Source organism: Amborella trichopoda, chromosome 2, assembly GCF_054954075.1.
Source record: "Amborella trichopoda isolate Santa Cruz 75 chromosome 2, AtrichopodaSantaCruz75HAP2 v2.0, whole genome shotgun sequence".
NCBI classification, from domain to species: Eukaryota; Viridiplantae; Streptophyta; class Magnoliopsida; order Amborellales; family Amborellaceae; genus Amborella; species Amborella trichopoda.
The window spans coordinates 26,730,132-26,745,930 of record NC_142337.1 but is presented as its reverse complement, the minus strand read 5'-3'; the positions used below and the strand labels follow the sequence as shown (position 1 = coordinate 26,745,930).

General features: G+C 39.1%; 1 long non-coding RNA gene across 6 annotated transcripts; it reads left to right on the top strand.

Moving 5' to 3' along the window:
- Nucleotides 1-3,314: 3,314 nt before the first annotated feature.
- On the top strand, nucleotides 3,315-15,799 carry LOC110006519 (uncharacterized). 6 transcript variants are annotated; one of them, XR_016050513.1, is made up of 5 exons: nucleotides 3,630-3,798; nucleotides 12,892-12,962; nucleotides 13,118-14,206; nucleotides 14,458-14,668; nucleotides 15,046-15,799. It is a non-coding gene; the product is annotated as an uncharacterized LOC110006519 (long non-coding RNA). The 6 variants fall into 6 exon arrangements; XR_016050515.1 differs by lacking the exon at nucleotides 12,892-12,962 and having other exon boundaries at nucleotides 3,436-3,815; nucleotides 14,557-14,668; XR_016050511.1 differs by lacking the exon at nucleotides 12,892-12,962 and having other exon boundaries at nucleotides 3,436-3,815.

Genomic DNA, 15,799 nt, shown 5'->3' with positions numbered 1-15,799 from the left:
CAGTGCAAGAAGAACTCTCGACGCAAGCCCCGAGAAGAGTTGAGCTAGACCCTTTGTAGGCCCTCTTCGACACAATGCTCCAACAAGGTCTCATCACTTCCAAGCCCGCCAGGCACCTTAAGTGCCTTGCCTAGGGTACAAGAAACCTATGGTGCCCATATCACCAAGTATGGGGCCATGAGCTGAAAGAATGCTTTGGGTTAGAAGCTATAGTCACTCAAAAGGTGTCGGAAGGCCACATTATTTGTGCCATTCTCCCAGAGTTCTTCCAAGCCGTCACTCCCATCCAAGAGGAAGGCCCACTACAGGTCCCCTATGAGCATACACTAGACCCTTCAAAGCCCTCGGCTTCTCAGCCCTAAGAAGTCTACCATGGGTGAAGTATGCTCAAATCCATGAAGTGTGAGGTAGTCCACCAAGCCAGGGCTACTCATCAGCTTGATAGGGCAGACCGAACCCCTCCTCAAGGACCCAAAAAGAGACGAGCACCTAGGTCCACTTGCCGAAGGAATCGTCTCCCTCAGCCACCAATCGAGGAAGAGTTTCTCGGGCCCCTTACTCCACTACCAACCTTACAGGACTTCATCCCAAGCATAGCTCACCTTATCATGTCGTCCAATCAGATGGACGTCCTTGAGTCATCAACAGCTCGAGAGTCGTCCAATATGGGTGACGATGCTAAAAGCACCCCACAATAGTCAAAGCCGGGGCAAGACCTAAAATACCCCCTGCATACGTCCAATTCCGGCGACGACATACAAAGCTGCCCGGAACATTCTAACTCTTCTTCTTCTCCCTCTTATTCTATTTCTTCCATAGGTGCAGCTCGACAGTGCCCAGACTTCGACACTCTAAACAGAGAGCTGGGAGGCACCAGCCTCATCAGGTTGCAGCGAAAGCGCTTAAGAAAGATACTGGCCCAGGAAGTTAGATTCTTGACAGTAGCCGACGCCCTGTCAACCCAAGCCAGAACCGAGCCATCCTCAAGCCCCTATTCCCATGAGGCTTGTCACATGAGTCAGGTTCATGAAGCGTCACCCAGTTTGGGGGAAGTACTGAGTGACCCCAATCACAAGGTCATGGACTCCCTATTCGAAGTTGACTCTTTCATCGCTTGGTCCGGCCAGGGACTAAAAATCGTCTCTCACACTGCGCCTCTCCTAGAAATAGAAATGTCAAGATCATGTGTTTCAGCGCTCGAGATTGATGAGAAGCATCCTGAATCCCCTGACGAAGAGTTACAAGAGGCTCCGAAAGAGTGGGAAGAAGGTGGTTAGGCCACAGCTGACGAGCTTGAAGAGATAAAATTAGGGGATGAGGTAGATTTGAGGCCAGCTTTCATCTCAGCAAAAATGTCCCTAGAAGAAAAAGAAAGTTATACCTCCCTCCTTCGAGCAAACTGGGACATTTTTGCCTGGCATTATCATGAGATTCCTGGTCTGAACCCTCAAATTTCTCTCCACCATCTTGGTATTGATCATTCCATTAAACCCATGAAGTAGAAATAAAAAAGGTTTAGACCCGACCTCAAGATACAGATCAATGCTGAGGTGAACAAGCTCAGGTAGCTGGATTCATACCTGAGGTCATATACCCCAGATGGCTGGTAAATGTTGCCTCAGTCAAGAAGAAAAATGGCCAAATCAGGGTCTGCATTGACTTTTGCGACTTGAATTGCTTGCCCTAAGGACGACTTCGCCTTGCCATTCACTGAGATGCTTGTCGACCCCATGCCTCATTGCCTGATCTTCTCCTTTATGGACTGGTATTCTGGTTATAATCAAATCAGAATGGCACTAGAACATGAGGAGGCCATCGCGTTCTTGACCCCAAAGTGTGTCTTTTGCTACACTGTGATGCCTTTCGAGTTAAATAATAGTGGTGCCACATACCAGCGAGTCATGACAACCATCTTCAAGGATATGATCCACAACGAGGTCGAGTGTTATGTGGATGAGTTGGTGGTGAAATATGAAACAAAGGACTCTCACGTACAAGACCTTAAAAAGGTATTTGAATGACTGTGGCGTCACCAACTCAAGATGAACCCCATGAAATGAGCCTTTGACGTATGCTGAGGAAAATTCTTAGGGTTCATCATGACTTCTTGTTAATAACAAGAGCTTAGGAGAGAGAGAGAGAGATTGGGCCCTCACTGGTTTCTTTTTAACAAGAGAGAGAGAGAGGCTATTGTTTTTTACGAGAGTGAGAGCTAAAATTACACCTCATAAAGGTGTCCAAAATATGTAAAAAGGCATGTTGAGGTTGCCAAGGTGGTAAAAGAGGACCACAAGGTTTTATTAAAACATGGAGCAAAATATTTGTGGACCAACAGGTCCACATCACAAAAATAGACCAGCACCAAATAAAAGTTGTTTTGAAACAATTTTTTCAGCAAAAAGTTAACATTTCATTATGCTCACTGAAATTCTACTTCCACAAAATTAATTTTTGAACCATCCTTTTATGTTTTGCTGAAAATTTCACGAGGGGTTCATCATTGATTTTATAATCAAGGTTTCCAACTATTTTTAGCCATATTTAGGGTTTCAATGCCATTATTATTTTCTGTATAACTTTATAATTATTATCAACGGATTGGTGTCCTTTGATCCTAAGTTCTTTTGTTTGGCTCAATTTAAGTTGCATCAAATATTTCTGAATGGGTGACTTTTTTATTTGAAATATAAGAGCAGAATCTTAGGATTTTTAGTCGTACTCTTAAAATCACAGTGATGTGGTTTTTGGAAGCAATCAATTAATTCTTGTTTGCATTTTGATTTCTGGTTTGTTCTAGGTTTGTTTTGTAAGCACATCGAGTCATCTCAAACATTTAATTTTGTGGATAGGTTTCTTGGTCCAATAATTTGGGATCACATACTTGAGGGTGTCTGGCAATAATCGTTTCAATAGTTCACCTAGCATTTGAATATCTCATTCTACAAAATGAAAATAGGAAATGCGAAACAGTGCAATGACCTGAAGAAAGAAAGGGTTGTCAAAATTGGTGTGTCAATCTTGGTTTAAGTAGGGATTTAGGGTCAGTAGATGTTGTGTGGGCGGGCGACATGGATGTCTTTAGAGCATGGAGGAATAAAATTGTAAAACCTGGAAAAATTATAGATACCTCCAAGATCAGGACATCCTGTTTTCAATATTTTTTTTATCACACCTTAGATTCCGACGTTATTTTTTATCGTATTTAAACCCTTAGTCAAGAAGTCAATAAAAATTTTGACAAAAATGCCTTTTCCTTTTTTTATGTTTTACCTTTTATGTTTTTTTAATCACAGCAGCATTTTTTCTTTCTACCCATTCCCTTTCTCTACATGTTTCCACCCGCCCTCTATCAATTCTCTTTTTCTATCTCTACCTCCTCTCTTTCTCTTTCTCTTTCTCTTTCTATTTCTCTTTCTCTCTCTACCTCTCTCCACCAGCTCTCTATCTACTCTCTCTACCCACTCTCTCTCACTCTTTCTTTCGCTCTCTCTTCTCCCTCTCTTTACCCACCCTGTCTCACTCTCTCTATCTGCCTTGTATCTCTCGTTCTCTCTCTACATGCTCTCTCTGCCCGCCATCGCTCTCCTTAAGCATGTGGCCTATAAAGTGGTCGGGTACAATTTTGTGCTGAACCCAAACATTTTTTGTTGTCCGGCACAAAAAATCGTAAAAAAATATTTGATCCGGCACAAATTTGTCGATGTTTGAAAGTTTTTTTGGCGATCTAGCATACTTTTGTGCAGAAGCGCAAAAAACAAATCGATTGTCGAAGTTTAAACGGTCCGCCACACCGATTATGTAAGTTAACGCCCAAGGTATCCTACTTCCCTCAATTAGTTTAGGGCAGTGACCTTTTACCTTATCTTCGTTGTGTCCTTGTAGATTTGGAATATACAATCTTGAAAATGCTACTTTCTTAAGTCCATGCATTTCATGAATGGCAGTGCCACAGCAATTATACATGGTACAGGATGAAAGTCTCTTTTTCCTTTTGGTTGGATCCATGTAAACTTTGGAATGAGTTAATGCTTGTTCATTCACTGGAATACAATTGAAATGCACACTCTCTCTGAATTTGTCTCCTAATGTATTTATCCATTTTCAGCAGTAGAGTATTTCAGCAAAGAGCTTGGGGGGTTCTAGTAGAGAGAGAATTTGGGCAGAGAGAAAGAGAGTTGGGGGGTTTCAGTAGAGAGAATTTGGGCACAGAGAGTGAAATGGGTTTCGTGAGATTTGAGTAGAGAGAGAGAGTTTGGGTAGAGAGAGTTTTGGGGTTTCAGTTGAGAGAGAGAGAGTTTGGCACAGAGAGAGAGGGAGCGAAATGAGTTTTGTGATATTTGGGTAGAGAGTTGCGGAGAGTGAGAGTTTGGGGTTTTAGTAGAGAGAGAGAGAGAGTTTGGGCAGAGCGGGATGGGATTTGTGAGATTTGGGTAGAGAGAGAGAGAGCGAAATGAGTTTTGTGATATTTGGGTAGAGAATTTGCGGAGAGAGAGAGTTTGGGGTTTTAGTAGAGAGAGAGAATTTGGGCAGAGCAGAAAGGGTTTTGTGCGATTTGGGTAGAGAGAGAGACTTTGGGCAGAGAGAGTTTGGGGGTTTCAGTAGAGAGAGAGTTTGGGCGGAGAGAGAGAAAGCAAAACGGGTTTTGGGCAGAGAGCGAGAGAGTTAGGGTACAGAGGGAGAGAAGAGAGGGCAAAAAAACGTGACTATCACGGCGAGGAGAGAGTAAAATGGTATTTTAATCTTAAAGTTTTTTATTTTTTGACTCGGAGTAAATACAAAGAAAATAGAGAGAATTAAAATTATGAAAAAAGTTTATATAAGGATGCCACCCATAATGTAGAACTACGGATGCCCTCAAAAACCTATCGGAAAAGGTAGTTTTAATATTGAAAAACCAAAATCTATCGGAAAAGGTAATTTTAATATTGAAAAACCCTTTGATTGATCATCTCGACATCAAGATGTATGACTATGAAAAATAAAAAAATTTTAATTCTCAAAAATAGTACATTTTACAACATATTATGTATACCGTCCATTTTCAAGATTTTTATATGTTTATAGATCTACATTTATTTTAACCATTTTTTAAATTTAAAATTTTATAATTAGATATAAAAATAGATTTTGAGATAATCCTAATAACATTTTACATCAAAATTATATACCATCATAAAATTTAAAGGCCACTATACCTCTATACCTACGGAGGGGTCCGTATGAAAACTGCACCCTAAAATTATTGTGGGTAGGATATGTGCAAAGTTGATTTTGGAGTATCTATAAATGTCCCTAAAACCTAAACTTGCTGATTTTTAAGATAACAAAGTGACAGACCTATCTAAACGGTCATTGAATTTGTTCTTTGGTGACGGGTTTAGTGGGAATCACTTCTATCAAATCCCTTTTGCTTTTGAAGAGTTTGTTATCATGCAATTTTGTTCTTTCATGAGTTCTTCCACTGTTAAATTGCCCTTTCCGCTTGTGCTCCTCCCTTCTCTCTTGTTTGAATAATTTTTTGTTTCTCTAATGATTTTATAGTTAGATTATTTTTTTGGGTAGATAATTTTTTTGAGTAAATATGATTAGATTATTTGATAAATGTTTCTTTTGTTCCTTGGATTGATTGTTGTGCTTTATCACTTCATAAGTTTTGTCAAGGAGATCTGTATGAAATTTTTAGGGTCTACAAAGAATGCGTGATATGATTTGAATGAATCAAATTGGTTTCTCATCAATGTGAATTTATGGTAGTTGATTCTCATGTGTTTTTTGTAACAGTAGCCAAAATTTTCTTGTTTCTATTACCCATAAAAATTCTGTCTTTAAATGATTCCATACAACTTAGTCTTTTAATAAATAATCCCTTCATTACACTCCATTTCTCAGTTGAGCTGAAGCTCTTCGCCCTTTACCAATAATAATTATCCTTTGTTGACTAATCTTTTATGATGAACTGAGAAGTAGTTGCAAAATGTAGAGCGCAACTCTTCCTTCTTTGTGTTGTCTAAATGGAATTACTCATACTTTTTGAAATCTCTCATTCATTGGGTTTAATTGAAAGTTGTAACCATATTAACTCATTTTTAATTTCTTTTTATATTTGCACGTCCCTCTTGTGCATTGCCACCATGAGGGTACTTGTAGCCCCCTTACATCCACAACCTCCGCTCAAATGAACAATAAAAAAAAAAACTCGGTACCTTATTTTTGCTCCTGCCTGCCCTGCTAAACAGAGTTGACACCAAAATTGTTCCAATACCATGTTTTACGACATAGACTTTTTTATGAGACTTTGATTCGCTTCGCCTGAGGTTCTCAGTTTCCCATGCTGCTTGACAACCAGACGTTACTCATTACCTCGATTTCTAGATCCAACTTCCCGATCAACAACTCATCACTAATCCACCCTCGTATATATGATGACTGTGAAAAAGTTGTGCATGGTTGCTGCTAAACTATCCATTCTTTGGTTCAGTCACCCCGCGGAGGCCATTGCCTCCAGTGCCACCACAGTTGCATTTGACTCCTCTTAGATCACCTCTGGCACCATTGGCTCTACCATCTGCATCATCAAATTCAGTTGTTTCCTCAGCTGCTACTTGAGAACGTCATTATATTCATCTTTATAGCACAAAATTCCTTCTTCTATTTTTTTTTCTTTTTCTTATGTAATGTAACCACCAATGAAGAGTGGTGTACACCACCATTAGCAAGAGAATCAAATTTTGAAGTTAGCCCCTCTAAAACAATGAAGGAGCTCAAAAGAGCCGCAAGCTAAAAAATGAAAAATTTCGTCAAAAAGGGAGGTCAATCTCCATGATGATTTCATCTCTCTTTTATTCCATGCTATCAATTTTTTTGAATCGCCCTCAACCATTTTATTTCCACTTAATTAGAAAAATAACCTCGGTCATTCCAATAATCCTCTTGTTTCTACCTCATTCACAGTTGAGATGCCAATTGGTCCCGAGAGAGTCAATATGATGTTGCCCATATTATCACGAACAATTCCACCAAACCCAACAAGACCTAGATTTCTGAAAGAGCTGCCATTAAAATTGAGTTTGAAACTCTATGGTGGTAGAACCTATATTGCTTGTCTACTATTGGATCGATGTTGGAAGTTTGCAACTTCAAATAGGTTTTGAATAATCTGATTTCTAGGAATGAAGCTGTTATCTTTGTTTATGGAGAGCCAATCAGCCGCCATAGCAAGGATATTTGTTTTTAAGGAATAGATATCTACGCTTTCAGCTTCAAACACCCTTATATTGCATTCCCTCCAAATGTTCCACATCACAAAGACCCAAAGAAATCTCCATAACATTGTCCCTAACTTTTGTAATCCAGGATTTATCCATTGTTGTAATACAATTAGCATTATTGAGGAGTAAGGATATTTAATTTGATCAGATTTCTGCACCAACTCCAAATCTCCTATGTTATAGTTAAACCATAAAGGGAGAGGAGAACATCCCCTTCAAAAAAAGTGGATGTGATAAATAGTTTCACAAGAGAGTATCTATTTGAAATCCATGATTAAGGCCCCATTTTGACCAAATTTTGGGAATAAAGTCTTTTTTTCCTATATTTCTAGGTGTCGACTTTCGTTTCCCTATTTATCATGCTGCTAAAATGCCTACAACTCTTAAAATTAAAGAAAATGTTTTGCACTTTGTTTCTTGGTAACTTCCTTCATGGGGATGTTTTGCTGGTCAAACTACCCTAGGATTGGTATTTTGTTTTATTAAGTTATTATAACTCTCCAAACAGAGCCTACAATTTGGTAATTTGTTACGCTATGTTGTTGTGAAGTGTGCTTGCTATATCGATCTAAGTCAAGATGAAATGGGAAGGTTGATTACTTAGGATGCCACAGGTTTGGAGTACATGCCATGGAAAAAATTTCCTTACATGTTCCCTCCCTTATATATGTCTCCCATTTCCTATCAGTACAATTTAGATGGGCAGCTAGGATCATTTCTTTGTTGGTAACATCCCTGAAAGAAAGGCTAATGTGATCTTGGAGGGGATATATATATATATATATATATATATATATATATAGTTTCTCACTTCTTTTCTTTTCTACTCTTTTGGCGAAGATCACATACAAATAGCCTTATTACAACAACTCTTGCTTTCAAAAAAAATAAAAACTTAAAAATCCAAAATCTTAAAAACTTTGATGCCATTGAACCAATTTTCTTTAGTAAAAAAAAATAACCACAAATGTTGTGCTTGAGAATATAAGGACTATACAATTATATGCAAGAAACAAAAGAGAATATCGGAGATTACCTCAATCGGGCTTATTACACTCCAGACCGAGTTGTCATCATCCGACGCTCTTCGTTCAATCTCAACTGAGAAAGCTAATTTCGGCCAAGCTCTTCAATAGAACCCTTGTGCTCTCACAAGAGCTTTAGGATCAAGGCCCAACCCTAAGCTTAGATTAAATTTCGCAACCCTAGGCTTAGATCAAATTAGAAATTAAAGAGAGATCAAAATAGAAATTAGAGAGAGAGGTAGTTTATCTCTAGGCTTAGATCAAATTAGAGCGAGATAGTTTATCTCTAGGTGGGGCGTGCCCCTTTTATTGGACTAAGAGAGAGAATAGGTATTTGCTCGAGAGGGATGGGAGAAGTGAGAGGGGCGTGCCCCTTATGAAGAGAGATACGAGAGAGGTGGAGCATGATTAGAATGAAAGGGGATTACCCTTTTTTATAGAGAATTGGGTTAGGGTTTCCATTGCTTGCGTCACAAGATTGAATCTGAATCGTCGATCAAATGTGACTTGTAGGGTGAGAGATCTGAGTCATTCATTCCATAGATGGACCATCAACATTGCGGAATATGCTGAACCATTATCCCCCTTTCCTTTGACCATTATCCCATCAAATAAAAATTAATCAATAAAATATTGTGCTCTATTCAAAATATATATTCATAAGCCATATAGGCCTTCTAAAAGATTTTATTCAAATCTCTTAAAGATAATACACTTTATTAACTCAAATCAATTTGAGATAAAACATCAACAAATCCCATAAAGAGGGGGGAGGTGCCACCCGTGGGATAAGCCTCCCCTCAAAAGGTGGCGTGCCACCCAAGATAGGGATTTATGGGCCCCACCTTCAAAAATATGGTAGGCCCATGTGCACAATGGGCCTCCATAAAATTTTATATATATTAAAAATAATAAAATAAATTTTAGAATATTATTTGAATATTTAAATCATTAAAAATCTTTAATTTTATAAACCCAAATATTATCAATAAAATACCCAGGAGTTTATAAAAATTTAAATAATAATTCTAAAATAATATCTCTCATAAAATAAACATAATTAATTTGATGGAAAAATAATCCATATGGTCAATGAATTAAATCAATAATGGGGCACTCCACCTTCAATTGTGGACTATAAACCACGCTTGCTTTATCATGCCGACCTAGTGTTGCCCATGAACCACAGTCCAAGCAGGGGCTCATTAGCAGGTCACCAAAGTCTGCCCGATGAGCTAAGAGAACGCAATCCCAGTCACCTAGACTTGATGCGACCACAACTCTATGGAGCATAGGGGTATATATCGCACATGCATACACTTCATCCTAAAAGGTGGCTTGCTCGCTTTCTTGAACAGTCTATCAATATGTATGTCATGTGATGGTACATAGATGAGGCTTTGGTCCCCATCTCCGTAGACCACCATCACACACAAGGGTCACATAGTCCCTCGGTTTACTCATTCAGGCAGATACTCCGACCTCATCAAGAGATGACCCATTAGAACCCTTCTCGATTAATTCTCTATGCTCGAGTGACATGGGTTTTTTCCAATCGACTGGCCTAGATCGTCAAGTACAATCCAATATCTGTAAACATCGTTTACATGGTATGGTCTACGAGGGATCACACTCCTACTGAGTTCATGATGTCTCTTCACAATCACTCATAAGGCCACATAAACCCAACAATCCCAGTCCAAAACAATTAAAACCCAAAGCTCCTATAGTTTTCTCCATCCCCTATAGTTTTCGCCATCTCACTCTTGGATATGTGGTTTCTCACTCTAGCTTAATGAACCTATTCATATTCTCTCTTTCTTTGACCTCGGGGTTGTATTTCTTGCTTGATCAATCTCTTTCTATTTGAGGTATGTGATTTAGCTTTTTTCTCCATTCTCTCTATTTGATAAGCAGTCTATCTGAAACCAAAACTCTCAGCTTGATCTTCAATTTAGCTAAAGGATTTATTTTTTTTTATTTTTTACTTTTGCAAAGTAGAAAGGTTTATTTGAGGCCATGGTTTTGTAGAACCAGTCTCTTCTAGAACTCAAGATAACTTACTTGTTTATGTGTTTTCTGGTGCCTTGATTTGATGCAAATAAGGTTTTTCTGACATGATTTAAAATTGAGTTTTAACTCGCTCATTTATTTGTTTTTTGGTGCTTTGATTTGATGCAAATAGGGTTTTTCTAACATGATTTAAAATTGAGTTTTTTTGTAAATTATTTGTGCTACGATGCAAATTGGTAAGTAAAGACTATTGATTATTTGGGGATTTGTCATTAATGGGTTAGTTTGGGGATGGTTTTGGGGTTTGATACCAAAAACTAGGATTTACTTTTTCACATGCATTTCTCTTAAAAATATATATCCAAGTGTAGACACCCCATTTTTAAACTGGCAAATTCCATGATTTTCTTAAACCCTTAGGACCACAATGTTACATACAACCCCTGAACCACAAAGTACCATAGTTCCATGGTCCCATCCTATATCTTGCAAACTCACTGATTTTGGAAATATTCAAGAAAAATAGTAAAATGTTATATTTTAACCTAATTTTTTTAACAAAAGTGCATAAATCAACCCAGAATTGGAAATTTCAGATTTTGGTCGGATTTGGATTAGGCAACACAAAGTGTGTGTGTCACCCAAGCAAGATCAATCCAAATCCCGGATGTTCAGCTGCCAACCCATTATGGACCATATCCAATGCATTCAGACACTTTTGGGCTTGGTGAGCTCGGGTTTGGTGTGTTGCCCAGCCCTCTGACCCTCAAAAACGTGTTTTTGAGCTGGCTTTCTATTGAACTTCCAAATTTGAACATTTCACATGCTTTTCATCCTATGAAAGTGCATTTGGACAACCTTTTTAGGTTAGCCAAAAAAAAAAGGTGAAAAACCATAATCTATGAGCAAATCCTAGATTGAGGTAAAACCCTGAAACCCCTATTTCGATGAAGCCTACCTTCAGTCTTTAGTCTTAGATTAGAAAAACCTTAGTTCAATCAAGCCAAGTCCTGAAAAGAGACACAAATGACTCACGGTGCAAACACAGCCGCAGTCCTGATACGGGCAAGGCCTTGAAGCCTCGGGTGTTTCGGTTCAACTGGCCGGGCCAGTACCTTTTCTTCTCCATTTTTAGTTCATTTTGTAGCTATTTTATTTGATTTAAATAGCTTTTATTGCTTTATTTCAGTATTTCATGCGTAGGATCGATGTTGGCTTTGTTGCTGATCTGTTCATTTCTAGATAGATCTGCCCTTAGATCGGAATTTGATTGATCCCACTCTCTATCAATCTTAAAAACAAGTTTGTAGTCTCAGATCCGAGGGATCTTTAGTAGAAGATCTCTCTGATTTTGTGTTGTAAACAGTTTGGCGCCCAAACTTTAAATTTGTCCAAGCCCTATAATAATCATCCTGACTCTAGAAATATGTCTTCAACAATGAGGCGATCCCTTACTCGTTTAATGTTGTGGATTTGGAAGGGGATTCTCATCATCTCATCCATGTACCTTCCCCTTTGAAAACTTTCTTCTTTCTTCTTCCTCCCCCTTCCTTCTTCTTCCTCCTTCTTCCTCCTTATACTGGTTTTCAATGGCTCTTAGGAAAAACAATGACCTTCCCAAAGTAAAAAGAAAGAGCACTGATCATGTAAAGGAGAGAGAGGAAGAGGTTCTTCCTCCTTTTGTTAGGGTAAGGCACTTCTCAGATGGCCTCCCATTCTATATTTCACAAGGTTTGAGGACAAGGGATGCTCCTCGAAGGGTTCAAGGTTATTCTGTAATCAGCCCCTGATTCAAGGGCTGGTATCTTTTGGCAAGGTAGTGACTTGAACTCATGGTTGTTCTCAAGTCAATTTCTATGATGGGAATCTTGACTATGGCCTCTTTCCATGTCAATTTTTCCCTTATAGAAGCTCTTGTAGAGATGTTCAATTTTCAGACCAATGCCTTCTTCCTTCCCACAAGAGAGACGACTCCAACTTTAAAAGAAGCAGTGAGAAGTTCCAGCTTGAGCTTATCTAGTATTGCATATCAACCATCTACGGCCACTGATGATCACTCCTTCTTGGGGACACGACAATTAGGGGCTGCTTATTCTCCTCGAGGGGATTGGGTTCATATGGAAACCCTTGTTGTCAATGAAGAGCGATCCCAAGCAGCGGAGAAAATCAAAATGTCCTTTTTGTGCTTCTTGGATCGGTTCTCTTCCCTAGTGGTCGGAAGACCATTCAAAGTTCTCTTATCCCTTTAGTTGATGCTTTCTGGGAAAGAGCAGGGTACACCATTGTCCCGGCAGTGTTGGCAGGTATCTATAGTGGCCTCTTCAATTGGGTTACCCGTGGCGATTGATTCGTCGAAGGGAGTGTTTTGATCTTACATGTACGTTTTATGAACCTTTTTGCTCTGTTTCTTTTCTTGGAATTCAAATTTTTGGTCTCAGAAGGGTTTGGGTAACAACAAGTGTGTCGCCTAGGCCATAGTGGGCGACACCAGATGTGTTGCCCAGGGAAAGATCTCCTAGATGGCCTGATTTTGATTTTTCTTTACATTGTGACTTTTGGCATCTTTCGACTTCTGTTTTCTGCAGATCTGGGCTTTTGAGCAAAACGCAGTCATTCGCCCTCGTCGGTCTACCATTGTTGTATTTGTTTCCCTCAGGTTAGCATATATTAGTTATATTGATCGACCCCATGACGTCAACTATTACAACATGATCTTTGATGAATTATTGTCATTTGACTGGGTGATTCGAGGTCTCGAGAATATGCCCCTGTTCCTGCCACTTATGGGGTATTCATGCTTTCTTTTGGCAGTTAACACTTTACTAAGGGTTATTTTCCTCAAAGGGGGCTTCATCAGTTTCGATACATCCAAAATTACATATCCCCTGGAGAAGCCATTGACCGTCGCCCCGTGTTCCCTCTTAAGCAACACTCTTTCACCCATCTTGGTTGAGCAAGCTTATCCTAGAAGGGGAAGAAATCCTCTTCTGATGAAAGGCTAATCGAACAGGATAAGCCCATGATCACTTCCAATTATAATTCTTGGTGGTGGGAGTGTGCTTTTCCCCTTCCCTTATGTCCTTGGGTACCTAGGTCTCATGGTGAAACCTTTGCCCCTACTAAGGATGTTGCACCTTCTCAAGATGATGGCACATCTTTTTCGAAAAAGCGGGCTAAGTCTGGTGAAGATGTATCTGAAATTAGCTTGGAGAAGGCAGAAGTCGAACTGGCCCGATGGTCGGCCCATGTGGCGGTTCTCAAAGAGAAAGAGGATGAGCCCAAATTGAAGACTAAGTAGTCATTAGGAACTCTCTTTTTTACTTTTTCCCTGTTTCCTCCAACGAACACCTTTTTAACTTTTTCCTTGTTTCCTCCAACGAACTCTCTTTCTCGCTCTTCCCGGTTTACTGTTTCTTTTGAACAACATGAGCAGCAGTAGACTTGATTTGCTCTCTCTCTCCAACAAACTCCATTTTTCTCTCTCTAAACTTAGCACTTTTATTCTCTTCTCCCTTAAAAATTGAATTGCCTCACTCCTCTCTCTAAATTCATATTCCTTCCATTCTCAGCTTTCTCTTTCTAAAAATTTCCTGGTTTTACTTTCTAAAACAGGCAAACCCAACCTCCAACCTCTCACTCTTACTACTCTTTGCTTTCACCTTTTTATGAACTTCTTACTCTCACTCTAAACTTGATTTCTCCAAGCTGCATATCTCTAAAGACTTCTTCAAAAACTGGGATTCTATCTTTTCCCATTTTCTAAAAAAAATTGCGTCATCATGGCCCCCTTTTCTGGAATTCTTGGCGAGGGTTATCTTTGAGGGATCAAGAATGGTTGGAGCAAATCCTCAATGGAGCCTCGGGACTGAGCACATCTCGAAGATGAAAGGAAAGGAGAAGGTATGGGCATTTTTCTCATTCATCAGGTTTTGTGTGTTCTGATTTTTGGGTTTATTAAGATCACACTTGCTTTAGCCCGAATTGATGAACAGAATAATTTCTTTTAGATTTATATGGAAATTTCTTGTTATTGAGGGTTCTTGCCCAAAGATTTTGTTAAGATATGTATTGATCCTTGCTCTAAAATTACCCCGTACATGTTCCTGAGATGTTTGATATAATGTTTGTATGGATTTATTTTAATTCGAAAGTCGAAGACCATTATTTTGATGGTGTTGTTGTGCTGGACATATCCTTGGTGCGAATCTTGGGCGACATTCTTTGTCCATGCACACCTTTTTTTCCTTGAGCTCTTTCCAATTCCTTGATGTCAAAGGAATATGAATCTGTGGACGTGAGGTGGGATTATCTTCGAACTTTATTGCCTAAAACATTCTGGAATGAAGTTACAATACAAGCAAGGTAACTGAATTGACCGAATGGTACTTTCATTTTGAATCTTATTGTTATTTACCTTGTTTCTTTCCCTACTCATCCACTTGGAATTTGATTTGTCTCAATAGCACTTCTTTTGTATTGAATAATATCATCTTGCTTTGGAAAGGTTTCTTTGAGCACACTCTGGCCATAAAGATTGTACTTCAATATCGAATTTGTCAAATTGGTAGAGAGTATTTTTATCTGCATGCAAAATAGTGCTCAAGAGATCGAAAAAAAAAAAGGATCATTCACCAGTCTCTCATCCTCTTCATCGAATTTGATTTTTTAACACCTTGCACTCCATCTCGTAGAAACCTGCTTCGATTGGGCCTTTTAATTTGACCATTGCTTGAGCTTAGGTGTACCCATGAGTCTCCCACATGATGGAGCTGATTGCATAGGCCACCTCTCCTTGCTTCTTCTCCATCTCACATTTCATGACATCATCCAAGAGACGGGGCACGGACCTGCCAAGGCAAGGCAAGCGTGATCTTGGACCAATATGCAGCATTGCAGGCTCATGAGAAACATACTTACCCATCAAAGTGATTGAGCTTAAGGGGCTCACCGGGGCTCCAACACTAGTCGTCCCACCTCCATGTATTCTAGAAATGCTGTGAGAATTCATCCATTCTGATTATAGCATCAGCCCAAAGTTCTTTAAAGAAAGGAAAGACTTTACGACTTTGGGCCTCACTCGATTGTGACAATGAAGTCATTCATTGTAATGTATACAAAGGTGAAGATAAGGGAAATGGGCTCAGGAAGCCTTTCTTACTCAGAAATATCTTGTCTTTCAATAGCCTTAACGAAACGTATAGATCTTGGGGCATGGAGCTTTCCATATCGAAAATGTTGTCAAGGCCAGCAAGCAAGTGCATGTTGTGGAAGTGGCATGCCGAGAACTCTGGTTCACGGATATTGGTTGCCACACTATGTAATGTAATTATTTGTTTAAATATTTAATGTGTGCAATGTACCTGGGTTTGATACTTAAATTCTTCTCATTTGAGATTATTTGTTGTAATTTTTCAGTTTATGATGTCACAAGACAAGAAAATTTGTAAATATGTATAAAGTATGGGCAAAAGAAATTAAATTCTACTCAACAAA